This window comes from Sinocyclocheilus anshuiensis, unplaced genomic scaffold (genome assembly GCF_001515605.1).
Source record: "Sinocyclocheilus anshuiensis isolate Anshui unplaced genomic scaffold, SAMN03320099.WGS_v1.1 scaffold1099, whole genome shotgun sequence".
NCBI classification, from domain to species: Eukaryota; Metazoa; Chordata; class Actinopteri; order Cypriniformes; family Cyprinidae; genus Sinocyclocheilus; species Sinocyclocheilus anshuiensis.
Window position 1 is genome coordinate 1,212,159 of NW_015546105.1, and position 12,352 is coordinate 1,224,510.

At 39.0% G+C, this 12,352-nt stretch overlaps 1 pseudogene; it reads right to left on the reverse strand.

The window, feature by feature from the left end:
• LOC107700619 (pleckstrin homology domain-containing family A member 7-like) overlaps positions 1-12,352 on the reverse strand; it is a 112,000-nt pseudogene that overhangs the window by 48,414 nt on the left and 51,234 nt on the right.

Genomic DNA, 12,352 nt, shown 5'->3' on the forward strand with positions numbered 1-12,352 from the left:
AAAAGTTTTTGTTTTTTGTTTTGGTTTTATTATTACCCAATGACATGGTTTTTGGTTTTACAGTGAGTATAGAAAAGAATCAGCCCCCTTTAAAGTAATCACATTTTGTTGCTTTACAGCCTGAAATGAAGACAGACACAGTTTTTGTTTTATCAAGCTGTATTTATTCAGTGCAACTTATAACATCCAAGTGAAAGATATAATACCAACATGTCAGAGAAAAATAAATAAAATAAAAAACAGAATCACTGAGTTGGAAAAAGGATCACCCCCCCTTGTGTCAGTATTTTGTTGAACCACCTTTTGCTTTAATTAGAGCCTTTAGTCTGCTGGGATATGTTGCTACTAGCTTTGCACATCTAGACTTTGCAATATTTGCCCACTCTGTCATTGTCATGTTGGAAGGTAAACCTTCTGGCAGCAGATTTTCCTCAAGAATTTGACGGTATTTTGCCCCATCCATTTTTCCTTCTATCCTGAAACGTGCTCCAGTCCCCCCCTTGTGTCAGTATTTTGTTGAACCACCTTTTGCTTTAATTAGAGCCTTTAGTCTGCTGGGATATGTTGCTACTAGCTTTGCACATCTAGACTTTGCAATATTTGCCCACTCTGTCATTGTCATGTTGGAAGGTAAACCTTCTGGCAGCAGATTTTCCTCAAGAATTTGACGGTATTTTGCCCCATCCATTTTTCCTTCTATCCTGACAAGTGCTCCAGTCTCTGCTGCAGAGAAACACCCCCATAACAGGATCTTACCACCTCCATGCTTTACTGTAGCAATGCTGTTATTTGGATGGTGAGCTGTATTGGATTGGATTGAATTTTAGTCTCTTCTGTCTCAGAATCTTCAAGGTGCGTTTTGGCAAAGCTCATTCGTGACTGTATGTGGCCTTTCTTGAAGAGTGGCTTTTTTTCTTGTAGCCTTCCCATACAAGCCACATTTGTGGAACATTTGTGATATTGTTGTCACATGCACACAATGTCCACTCTTTAAATTCCTGCAACTGCTTCAGAGTTGCTGCAGGCCTCTTGGTCACCTCTCTGACCAGTGACCTCCTGGCTCTTTCATCCAGTTTGGAGCGACGTCCTGATCCAGGGAGGGTCTGTGTTGCACCAAATACCTTCCACTTCTTAAAGGGGTCATATGATGCTGCTAAAAAGAACATTATTTTGTGTATTTGGTGTAATGAAATGTGTTTTCTTTGGATTTGAGACTTTAGTCTTTGCAACTTTACAGATCTTCTTTATGCACCAAGAGCTTGTAACACTCAAAAGAGAAAGGAACATTTTTAATCGCATCATATGACCCCTTTAATAATAGACTTCACTGTGCTTCTAGGCATTGATAAAGCCTTTGAATTTTTTTTTTGTATCTAACATCTGATTTGTGCCTGTCCACAACTTTATCCCGGAGATCTTTTGACAGTGCCTTGCTACCCATAGTTGATTGTTTGCTTCAGTTGCACTACCAAGTACTCAAATGCTCCAGGAAAGCTCTTTTCATGCTGAGCTAATCAAAATGACCACAGCTGATCACAGTTGGATGTAAAATGGCTTTATGTGCCATTGAGAAGGTGATTAGCTACACCTGATTGAGTTCATTTTTAGAAGGGGTGATCTTTTTTCCAACTCAGTGATTCTGTTTTATAATTTTTTTATTTTCTGGCATGTTGGTATTATGTCTTTCACTTGGATGTAATAAGTAAATACAGCTGGATAAAACAAAAACTGTTTCCGTCTTCATTTCAGGCTGCAAAACAACAAAACGTGATTATTTTAAAGGGGGGTGGTTATTTTCTATACTCACTGTATATCTAACATAATATAAATAAAAAAAGTATCCTCCAACATGACATGTATAATATAATATAATTGTAGAGGGTTTGCAAAGATAGAAATGACGAAGAAGTCTGGGTGGCGAGCAAGCACTCTTTATTGACCAAAATATAGCAAAATAAACTCCTTAGGCACACTGCCTCTTATAAACTCAAAACCAAAACAGTGCAAACACACCATCCGTGCTGCATCAGTCCTTTTTCTGTCCCAGGTCTGGGAGCCGCTTAAATCCCATCTCTCCGCCAATCACTGGAATTAGAGACAGGTGTTAGTTATCATGCAATTGGCCGCCTCGCTTTATAAATATTTTCCGGGATTTGTGATATCACAAATATCGACGAATGGAACGAGACCTGGTTGAGCTGCACTAGAGAAGGCAACGTGTGTTATCACTATGTCAGAGACACGCTAGCTTTCCCAAGGCAGACGAACTTAGAGTGGTTACAATCATCCGGGTTTAAATAGTGCTCAAATTGATTTGATTTTGACGCAATATATTTACACTGAAGCTCGCAGGTGGTTATGGTAAGGGGCATGATATTTCCCGACCAGGCGCCGAGTGGTGCCAATCACAACACACACTGGCCCAGCTAACCAATCACAGCACATTTCGTATTTCAGAAGGCGGGCCTTCATTTGATACAGGAACTATTCGAGCCGTTCATGCCAGACTGGGGAGAGAGGTGTTGTAATAATGTAAAATATGTGAAAAATAATATGTTTTTCGAACAATCTAGAATGAGAGCCTGTTCTAGTACACCCCTAAAAACAAAATCAAGACTTAAACGAGCATAATAGGACCCCTTTAAAAGTTATAAGTGTTGTATGGAGTTTGGCCATTAGAGGAATGAATAATTCATACAAAAAAAGGCAGTCATCCTTTGTGGCAGACAATGCACCATGCCCTAGTGTTTGTTGAGATGAGCACTGTGCTCAGATTAGCCATTCAGATCAATAGTACTGCACTGCCAGGGGATCAGGGAATCACTCCTATCACGGGACACGTTTCCACTGACATCACCACCAATGGGATCGCAGAACACATTTTAGCCCTTCACTGAGGAGGGGTGGGAGTATGCAGCGGTATTAAGGACACCCAGATCAACTGAAATATCAGCATACTACATATTTAGGCAGGGTGTGTCTGTGCCAGCCGACCACAGTAAATACATATTCTCCAGAATTCGAGATCTACAACTTGCTAATATAAACCCATGGCAGCCTGCAGAAACTTTCTGGTTGTGATGAATGATTTTGACATGTCTCTGCTGACATCATGACATATTTCAGGAGGCTTTTCCCAAAGATCAGCACTTATCACAGCTGTTAGGGTGAGCTTAGTTTCCATAGCTAGATTACTAATGGAAAAGGCAGGGTTGATGGGGAGAGAAGAGCGAATGAGGCCGGACTTGTGCTTAAAATAGCACATATGAGCAGCCAGCAGTGGTAAGTATTCCAGTTATGTCCTGTAACTTCACTATCTCTCTCTTCTACAAACCACAGGCATTCGAGAGCCCACAGAACATTAAGTCTCACCATCTTATCGACACAGCTACAACTGACAAACTTCCTCTCTCACTTAACACATTTGGCCATGATCTTTATCTCTTGGGCACTCAAACAAGAGGTCTGTAAGATGGTAAACTAATAACTAGATCCCTCTGTGACACAAAGCTCAAATGACTCTCCCGATGATGGTTAATCTGAGCCTGGACCTGGCACAGGGCCTCCATGCACAGTGGCCCTAATGAGAAGCATCAATCAACCCTGGCAGCAACATTTACTTACCTGTCATCTGCATGAGAGATGGTCTTCATGGCTGTGTGCGATATTCCTACGAGAGTCCAACATTCTGAATCCATGAGCCCACCTCTATACGGAGAACATGGAGTGATAACAGGGAAATCAAGGTAGGCGGTTGAACTTCATCATAGTTTTCACCTGGGTTTGTTTCAGCAGGCAGCAGAGCATTCAAAATAAACAGCAAACCCTCGTTCTCTCCTCTGGTGTTAGCGAGTAACAGAATGAGATCTGTCTCAGCAGGGCATGTAAATCTGAGCTCTCTTACCCCTCACAGCACTGATGAGGTAGAAATCCCAGCTCAGCTTACTGACATATGGGAAGACACAGAAATTAATGGAAAGGAATAGGAGAGGAACAGGTGCCGTGTTACACATTTTAATGGAATAGTGAAAAAAATTGCAATTCTTAATACTATTGCAAAATGACTTAAATTTATTGCTGATAATGACTAATCTCAAAGACAAATTCATCCATAACAAAACTTCACACAAGCTTCCAATTCCACTGAATGATTCAGGTTCCATATTGATTCCATTAACATTCCCCTGGTTCTCTGTTTATTGTGAGTTGGACATGAAAGTATTTGCGGTGCACTGAGTAAATCAAGAACCACTCAAGAACAAGTTAATTGACTGATTGATTGATTCAAACCAGTAACTAAAGCTGCATTCGAAATTGCATAATCTCTGGGTAGGGTTGGGTAGCATTTGAATTTTATTGATTCCGATTCTGCTTATCGATTCCGATTCTTATAGATTCCTATTTTCGATTCCAATAAGATAAAACAACTCCAATAAAAAAAAAAAATTAAGTCAAACATTTAGATGCCAAACATATTTATTCTGTCATTTAACAAAGCTGTTACTGTTGCAGCTGAATAACATGAGCAAAAATCAGCAGCCTACAGAACACTTAGGCCTACAAGAGGAACTTTTGCCTATGGTTTTAACAAAAATACCACAGCAAAAAAACGAATGTAAATTTAAAGACTAATATAAATTATAAGGTGGTGTCCAATGGAAGTGCACTTCAGAATCTCGCCGGAAACGGGTACTTTTTGTCTACCGTTTTATAAATTCTGTGAATTTGGACATACTATTTTCCCATTCTGTTTTTCTACTATATAATTTAAAAGTAGACATATTTGGATGCAGACTACTTAATGTATGTCTTTTTATTACTCTGTATAACACCCAATCTTTCTCCCTCATCACTTAATCTGACAACTGAAACAATTTATTTTGCTGAGATACTGTGAATTTTGTTGCAAATATTAAAAACTAACTAATTTATGTTAGTAGTTTATAGCGTAGGCAGTTTCAAATTATCTTCCCCAACACTTTACAGTCAAAATAAAGCACAGATTTCCAGACATCTTCAATTCAAATACTACTTTAGTAATGCAGCTCTAAGCTAGAAAATGCCCACATCACCTTCACAGGAATATGCAATAAAAGTAATGGCCATCATTACCATTACCTCTGGACATTTCCAGTTGATTTGCAGATTCCAGCACAGGCATATGATATGAATCATTACGTTACATCCCACTAGTCATGCATCTGTTAAAAAACAATTTAAAAATCTTGCAGCTATTTATTTAATTAAAGAACTCCATAAACATGGTTAACCATACAAATGGCCTGTGTTGACCTCTTAACCACCTGCCCTTAGAGAAAGCAGGAAGTGTGCATCCTAAAGTACATTTCATGCAAATAAAAGGAAGAGAAGCACTCACTGGTCCTGTAAAATGAAGTCAGTGTGTTCTGAGGAGATATGTCCCGTCACAGGATGCCTGAACGTCGTCGTCCTCTGGTTGTGGCTGCATCCGAGAAGAAAGGGAGGGAAATGGGGAAAAACAAGAGAAGAAAAACAAAATGAGCAATCCAATATTAATCATGTTTAATTTGGCGTTTCCCTGCCCCTCTGTGGGTACTGTAGCCGTAAGAGCAACTTTCTACAGTAATACACTAAGTTTGAGGAATTCTGATGACTTTCCCGCAGAAGTGCAGAATGTGTGGCAGCGCTGAAGTCTGGCCAAGCCCACTCATATTGTTTAAAAAAAAGTGTGGGGCTAAGCACAAACCGCTGCAGAAACTTCATTGATTTCAATTACACAGGGTCATTCACTGTTTAACTAGAGCATTAAAACATCTCACTGTCATCAGGTGTAATAAGACAGAGACGGGGGGCTTCTAAGGGTGAGAGGACTTTGAAATAACACGCATAATATGCCTGCTGTCATCAATTCAGTTATTCATTCTTTCTTTGCACTGTGTGTTTGGCTGAAAAAGCGAAAGTGGTGGTAATTTGATGAGTAAGGAAGATCCCCAAGTGAGTAAATGTGGTCCTATATGAGGGGAAAAGGCTCCACCGCAAGTCACTTATCTGCCTGTCATCATTTCCATTATTTCAAAGAAAAAAAAAACTATATTAAGTCACATTGTCTCAGCGACTCTCTGTGGACTCAAGGCTGATAGATACAGTTAAAAGAACAGGCATAGCCATGCTTCAGGTGCTCTAGCAATTATATAGCAAAGAGAAGATGTCCTTCACAGTAGGTTAGAACAAATGTTAGAACTAAAACTAATAAAACAAAGCTGAAATCAAACTTAAACTCGCCTCAGCAACTAACTGAAAAAAAAAGTTTGGTAACACTATTTTAAGGACCAATTCTCACTATTAACTAGTTGCTTATTATCATGCATATTACTAGCATTTTGGCTGTTTATTAGTACTTATAAAGCACACATTAATGCCTTAATCTGCATGAGCGTATTTTAGATCCCTTAATTCTACCCCATACCTAAACTTAACAACTACCTTACTATTAATAATGAGCAAATTAAGAGCTTATTGAGGGAAAACTCTTAGTTAATAGTGAATATACTGTATGTTCCCTAATCTAAAGTGTTACCAAAAGTATTAAAATTACCAAAGCTAAAACTGCAATAAATAGAAAGCTCAACAGAAAGCATAAAACAAAATTCATTAAAACTAAATGAAAACTGATAATATAAAAAAGCCCATATAAAATATTACTAATAGCATATTAATAATACTATAATAACTGGTATGGACCAGGGATGGGCACGGAAATAAAAGCAATGATAAATTGAGCAATGCAAAAACACGAAGATATTTCTGAGCCACTGAAATCCAACTGGTATGCAAATGTGCCATTTATTTATATGTATATACAAAGTTCTGTCATGAAACTCTGGATGGCGCATAATGACATCATTATTCACATGGCGAAGCTGATTGGTTCTTTTCGTATCAGCAGCCAATGAGCTTACTGCTCAACATTCACATACTTGGCTAGTGCTTGCTGTATCACTTGCAATGCTTCAGAAACCCTCCTCCTGGGCCGGCCATTTCATTATTTCAATGTTCTTAGCTTCAAGGAACAGCTATATCTATTTTGCAGTGTCACGGGGACATTGTCTTGCATGAAAATTCCAGGCTGATTTGGAGATGCTCACAGGGAAGGTACCGCATGTTGCTGAAGGACGTTCTGATAAACGTTTGCATTCACTCTTCATAAGAGGCCCAACTCCTGCTGCAGAAAAAATCCCCCAAACCATGACACTTCCTCCTCCACCTTTCACTTCTTTACACACTCGGGGTTCAGTCTTTCCATAGTTTGATGCCGAACATAATGTTTCCCATCTGATCCAAATAAATTAAACTTGCTCTCATCTCTAAAGTGAACTTTGGACCAGTTCTCCTCTCTCCACACAACATGCTCCTCAGCAAAGGTGAGCCTAGCCTTTTGATTCTTTCTGCTGATGAGAGGCTTGGTCACTGCAGAGCGTGCTTTCAGTCCGACTTCTCTTAAACATGCAGAGACAGATCCATACCCTGTTCAGCACTGAACTGTCGAGAAATTCCAGCTGCAGTGTTAAACTGATTTCCCATTGAGAGTCTTCGCATTATCCGGTCTTCTCATGCATTTGTCTTACATGGACGGCCAGCCTTTTTGGGGGACTTGAATTAGTGTCATTGTACAGTAAATCTGCAATATTTGAGAAATCACAGATATGGAATGACTAACTTCTCTTGCAGTGGCTGAAAGTGTCATCCCTTTGGCCTTCATCTGGACAACCTCCTGTCGCAGGGTTTCAGTCACCTTAGGCTGCGTTTACACTTGGCATTAACATGCGACGTGTATCCGGATGTTGTCCACATACACATTGAAAAGACAAGTGTAAACGCTTCTGATCGGAATGTTATCCGATCAGCACTATAATGTTTATGAGGCAAAGGCGGAACGAAAGAGCACAACTCATTTGAAGTGCGGCACTCGGACCGTTTATCCGCTCGGGTCAAAGGTTAAACGGCGGCGTGGCGCGAGCTTCACTAGAGCAGATGCGTTACTCGCTGATGAGTCTCGATCAAACGGTGCTGTGAGATCCAGTGTGAAGTGCTTGCATTCAGCGAAGAACACAAATAATTCTGTTTACAGCCAGATGCAACAGAGCTGACAAACAGGAGAAACACTGTGCGCAACGATACAGTTAGAAGACTTTTTTAATCTACAAATTGTTATTTACCATAGATTTACTGTAGTAGCACTTAACTGCACCATGGTATTGTTTCAAAAATGTGTGTATTTGTGTCGAATTTATATTATTAATGTAGACATGTTTAAATGTATTGAAGGAGTAATGGAATATAATTACAGTATTTTTTTGTGATTAAGCTATAGCGTTTAATTCAATTCAATTCAAGTTTATTTGTATAGCGCTTTTAACGATACAAATTGTTGCAAAGCAACTTTACAGAAAATTAAGTTTCTACAATATTTAGTAATAGCTTATCAGTGGTGACTGTCAGTTAATGTACATATGGCAGAAATGCACGGAAAAATCAATTAAAGACGTAATCAAACAGACGATGAACACTATGCAGGTCGACATCACGCAAAATGCCGCCCCCTCCTGAACTGTCAGAAGAACAGAGCGCTAATGAGACTCGTACATTTATTTTAATTTGTAAAATATCCCGCGGCTGAAAATAGTTTTCAAAAGAAAACCCACCACTTCAGGTTGACTTTGCACCGCAGAAAATAACTCCGTTTACAGCCAGATGAAACAGCGCTGACAAACAGGAGAAACACTGTTTGCAGCGATACAGTTAGAAGACTTTTTAATCTACAAATTGCCATCATTTACCATAGATTTACTGTAGTAGCACTAACTGCACCATGGTATTGTGTCAGAAATGTGGGTATGTTTTTGCACCGCAGACTTATTTAAATATTGCGCGGGAAATACAGATCCGATCGGTTATCCAGATCGAGAAGTCAGCTGATGTTGCCAAGTGTAAACGCGCCGTGTCCTGATTGACTGATGATCCGATCTGCTTCATCAGATCACAGTGATCGCATGTTAATGCGAAGTGTAAACGCAGCCTTAGAGTGGCCTGCCATCTTACAATCTCAGTGAAAATTAGAGGAATGCTGCCAGTTAAATAGGGTTTGTCATATAATTAAGGAAATTAGCACCAGGTGCCAGATTAACATTTTGGGGTACAAACAAGATTGAGGTATCTGTAAGTGTTCTCTAATTTTGATCAGTTATTTTTCAAATATCTCTTTTAAGTTTTTTTATACTGTGCTTCAGAATACAATTACTGTATGAAATATGCTTAAAAACTGCCCTTCTACTCCTGTTAGGATAACATACCTAAAACCATATTACATTTTTACCATGGTATTGAGGTTCTATATTTGTGGTTTTAACTGATTATCATGATCTAAATGTATGCTACTATGGAAGACCAGTGGTTAATTAAAAAGAAAAAACTCAGAAATCAGAATAATTAAATTTCACCATAAAAATTAGGTTGCTACAATACTTACAGATATTACTGATTTTGATAATGAACATAAATCTACATCTGCATCCTAACTTAAGCTACTATTAAATGTGTGTTTCTAAGAGACAAAAATTTTTATATTATTATTAATATCAGAAACTATATTACTCATTAGAACGTGCAGAACTAAGAACATTTTTTTTTCTATTACGATATTTATTTTGTTAAGGAAAAATGACTGGAAAAGTGTAAAAATTTCAAAAACGTGAAGTGTTTGTCATGTTCTGACCATAAAGAATGAAAAGTATGGTTTTTACAACTTTCACATTGGAGCAAAAATCTGCCTTTAAACTTGAAAGAAATACAAATTTGGCATTTATCGTGATAATTATCGATATCGACTGATGTGAAAAAACATTATCGTGATAATTTTTTGGCCATATCGCCCAGCCCTAATACACATATACCTGTAATGTATGCACAATACCATCCAGATAATTTGTCATTTAGGGTATGCTCAAAGAGCTCAAAAAGGTTTTGTTCACTGATAAACTTTTGACTGTTTCTGATAGCAGATGACTGTCTAACCATTAGGCCACAATGGTTAGAGGTAATGGTTAGAGACTCAGACTTGTAACCTGAAGGATGTGGGTTCGAGTCACAGTACCGGCAGCGATTGTAGGTGGGGGGAGTGAATGTACAGCGCTCTCTTCCACCTTCAGTAACTACGACTGAGGTCTTTGAGCAAGACAACGAATCCCCAGTTGCTTCCCAGATGCTGGAGTAAATGGCTGGCCACTGTTCCAGGTGTGTGTTCACGGTGTGTGTGTGTGTGTGTGTGTGTGTGTGTGTGTATTCACTACTCACTGCTGTGTGTGTGCACTTGGATGGGTTAAATGCAGAGCACAAATTCTGAGTATGGGACACCATACTTGGCAACATGTCACGACAATGGCAGAACACTTGCAACTTCTTCGTTATTCTTGATCTCCGTCAGGACTTCCTAAATGCAAGGAGCAATGCAAATGCAAGAAAGAGTTGTTTCGCTTATCCAAGATTACAAAGGTCTCCTCTCAAAGACTGAAGAACAAACGGAGTTCATTATGCAGATTGTCAGAGAGCGCTGAAATCTGTTTCCAGGTTCCAGCAAGAGTACTGTGGTTGAAGGACTTGTCGGATCATCATAAATATCTAGATCAGATCTCAGTTTTGTTCCAAGTTCACTTTCTTCACCAGTTTTGATGTTTTATGTCTCTATTTCGATTGGACAGTAAGTGAACAGGAAGCAAAGTGGGAGAGAGAGAGGCTGACGGGATTGGGAAAGGTCCACGAGCCAGGACTCGAACTCAGGACGGCTGAAGTGCAACGGCACTACATGTCATTCTAAAAACATTGTTCTGTGTTCTCATTTTTAACCTAATTCACAGTTTACTAATGGTCTTGTATATTTTTTAATTACGTGATGCTATGGTCATTAAGAGAGAGCAGAAGTACACATACAAGGCAAGCAACACTGAATAGAACAGAACTTATTTTTCCTAAGACTAAAGAGAGGACAGGAAATTATATGAGCTGGACTCTAACCTTTGCTGCCTGCATGAGCAGCATGGCTCAGAATGCTCAACCCGCTACACAAAACATTAACAGCAAGTGATCTATATCGCAAGAGATATATGAAACATCCTCCCAAAAACAGCCTCTTACAAGCCTTCCTTCCATGGTGGTGGCATGTTCACCATGACAAGAAAACATAGGCATGGGCCTTTCACGGTACACTGTCAAATTTAACAGGATGTGGAAAACGCTTTTCTGCCTCTGCGAAACATGTCATCATACACCCCCAGTTACACAATATTGTCAAGTCCATTCTTTAGTGAACAATCATACCACAGGATTCCGAGGTCCAAACGTCCTCATAAGATAGTTCAGCTGAATGCAAACATATGTCTCCAAACACTACAACAAGCTTTTATCTCTAATTGAACATTTAGTGCATCAGCAAACTCTGCTGCATAAAAGCTTTTCAGTGGCTGCATGAAAGAACACTTGACATTAAAAGCATGTACTACAAAGCCCTCACTACAACAACCGTTTTATCTATCTTGTTGCAGCCTGATCCAGCTCCTGAATAAACACTATCCTGAGGTCAATTCTGCTAACTCATCTGTGAAAATAATGTTATGATCAATATCATCACAACAAAACCACATAAAAATTGAAATGCAAGGAAAATATACAATGGAATTCAGTAACACTATCAAACACAACAAAAAACTGTGTGAAAAAAACTTAAAGGGGTCCTATTATGCTCTTTTACAATGTCTTGAATTTGTTTTGGGGGTGTACTAGAACATGCTCTCATGCTTGGTGTTTCGAAAAACGCATTATTTTTTACATAATTTACATTATTACAATACCTTTCTCCCCAGTCTGGCACAAACGGCTCGATTAGTTCCGGGTTTGATGAAGGCCCGCCTTCCGAAAAACGAAATGTGATGTGATTGGTTAGCTGTCCCAGTGCGTTGTGATTGGCGAACAGCTTAGACGGTGTTTCAGTACTGCCCCTTGCCAAAGCAGCAAGTTTAGTTAAGGCTGGCGTCAATATTGCCATATCAATTTGAGCCGGATTCAGACCCAGAGAATATTGAACAAGAGGATCGCGCAGAACCTTTGCACGCACGGATATTGTAAGACATAGAGTGGTAACGTTATCGGGTTTTTTTTGGGCTAAATCACGTTTTAGATAGGATGTCAACAACCGCTTAAAAATAACTGCATTTACTATGTACAGATAAGTGCATATGTATTATTTTTATTGTTATTTAATTCTAACATTATAACATGAATTGCAGTGAAACTGTTATACAGTTGAATTTATTTATACCATAGT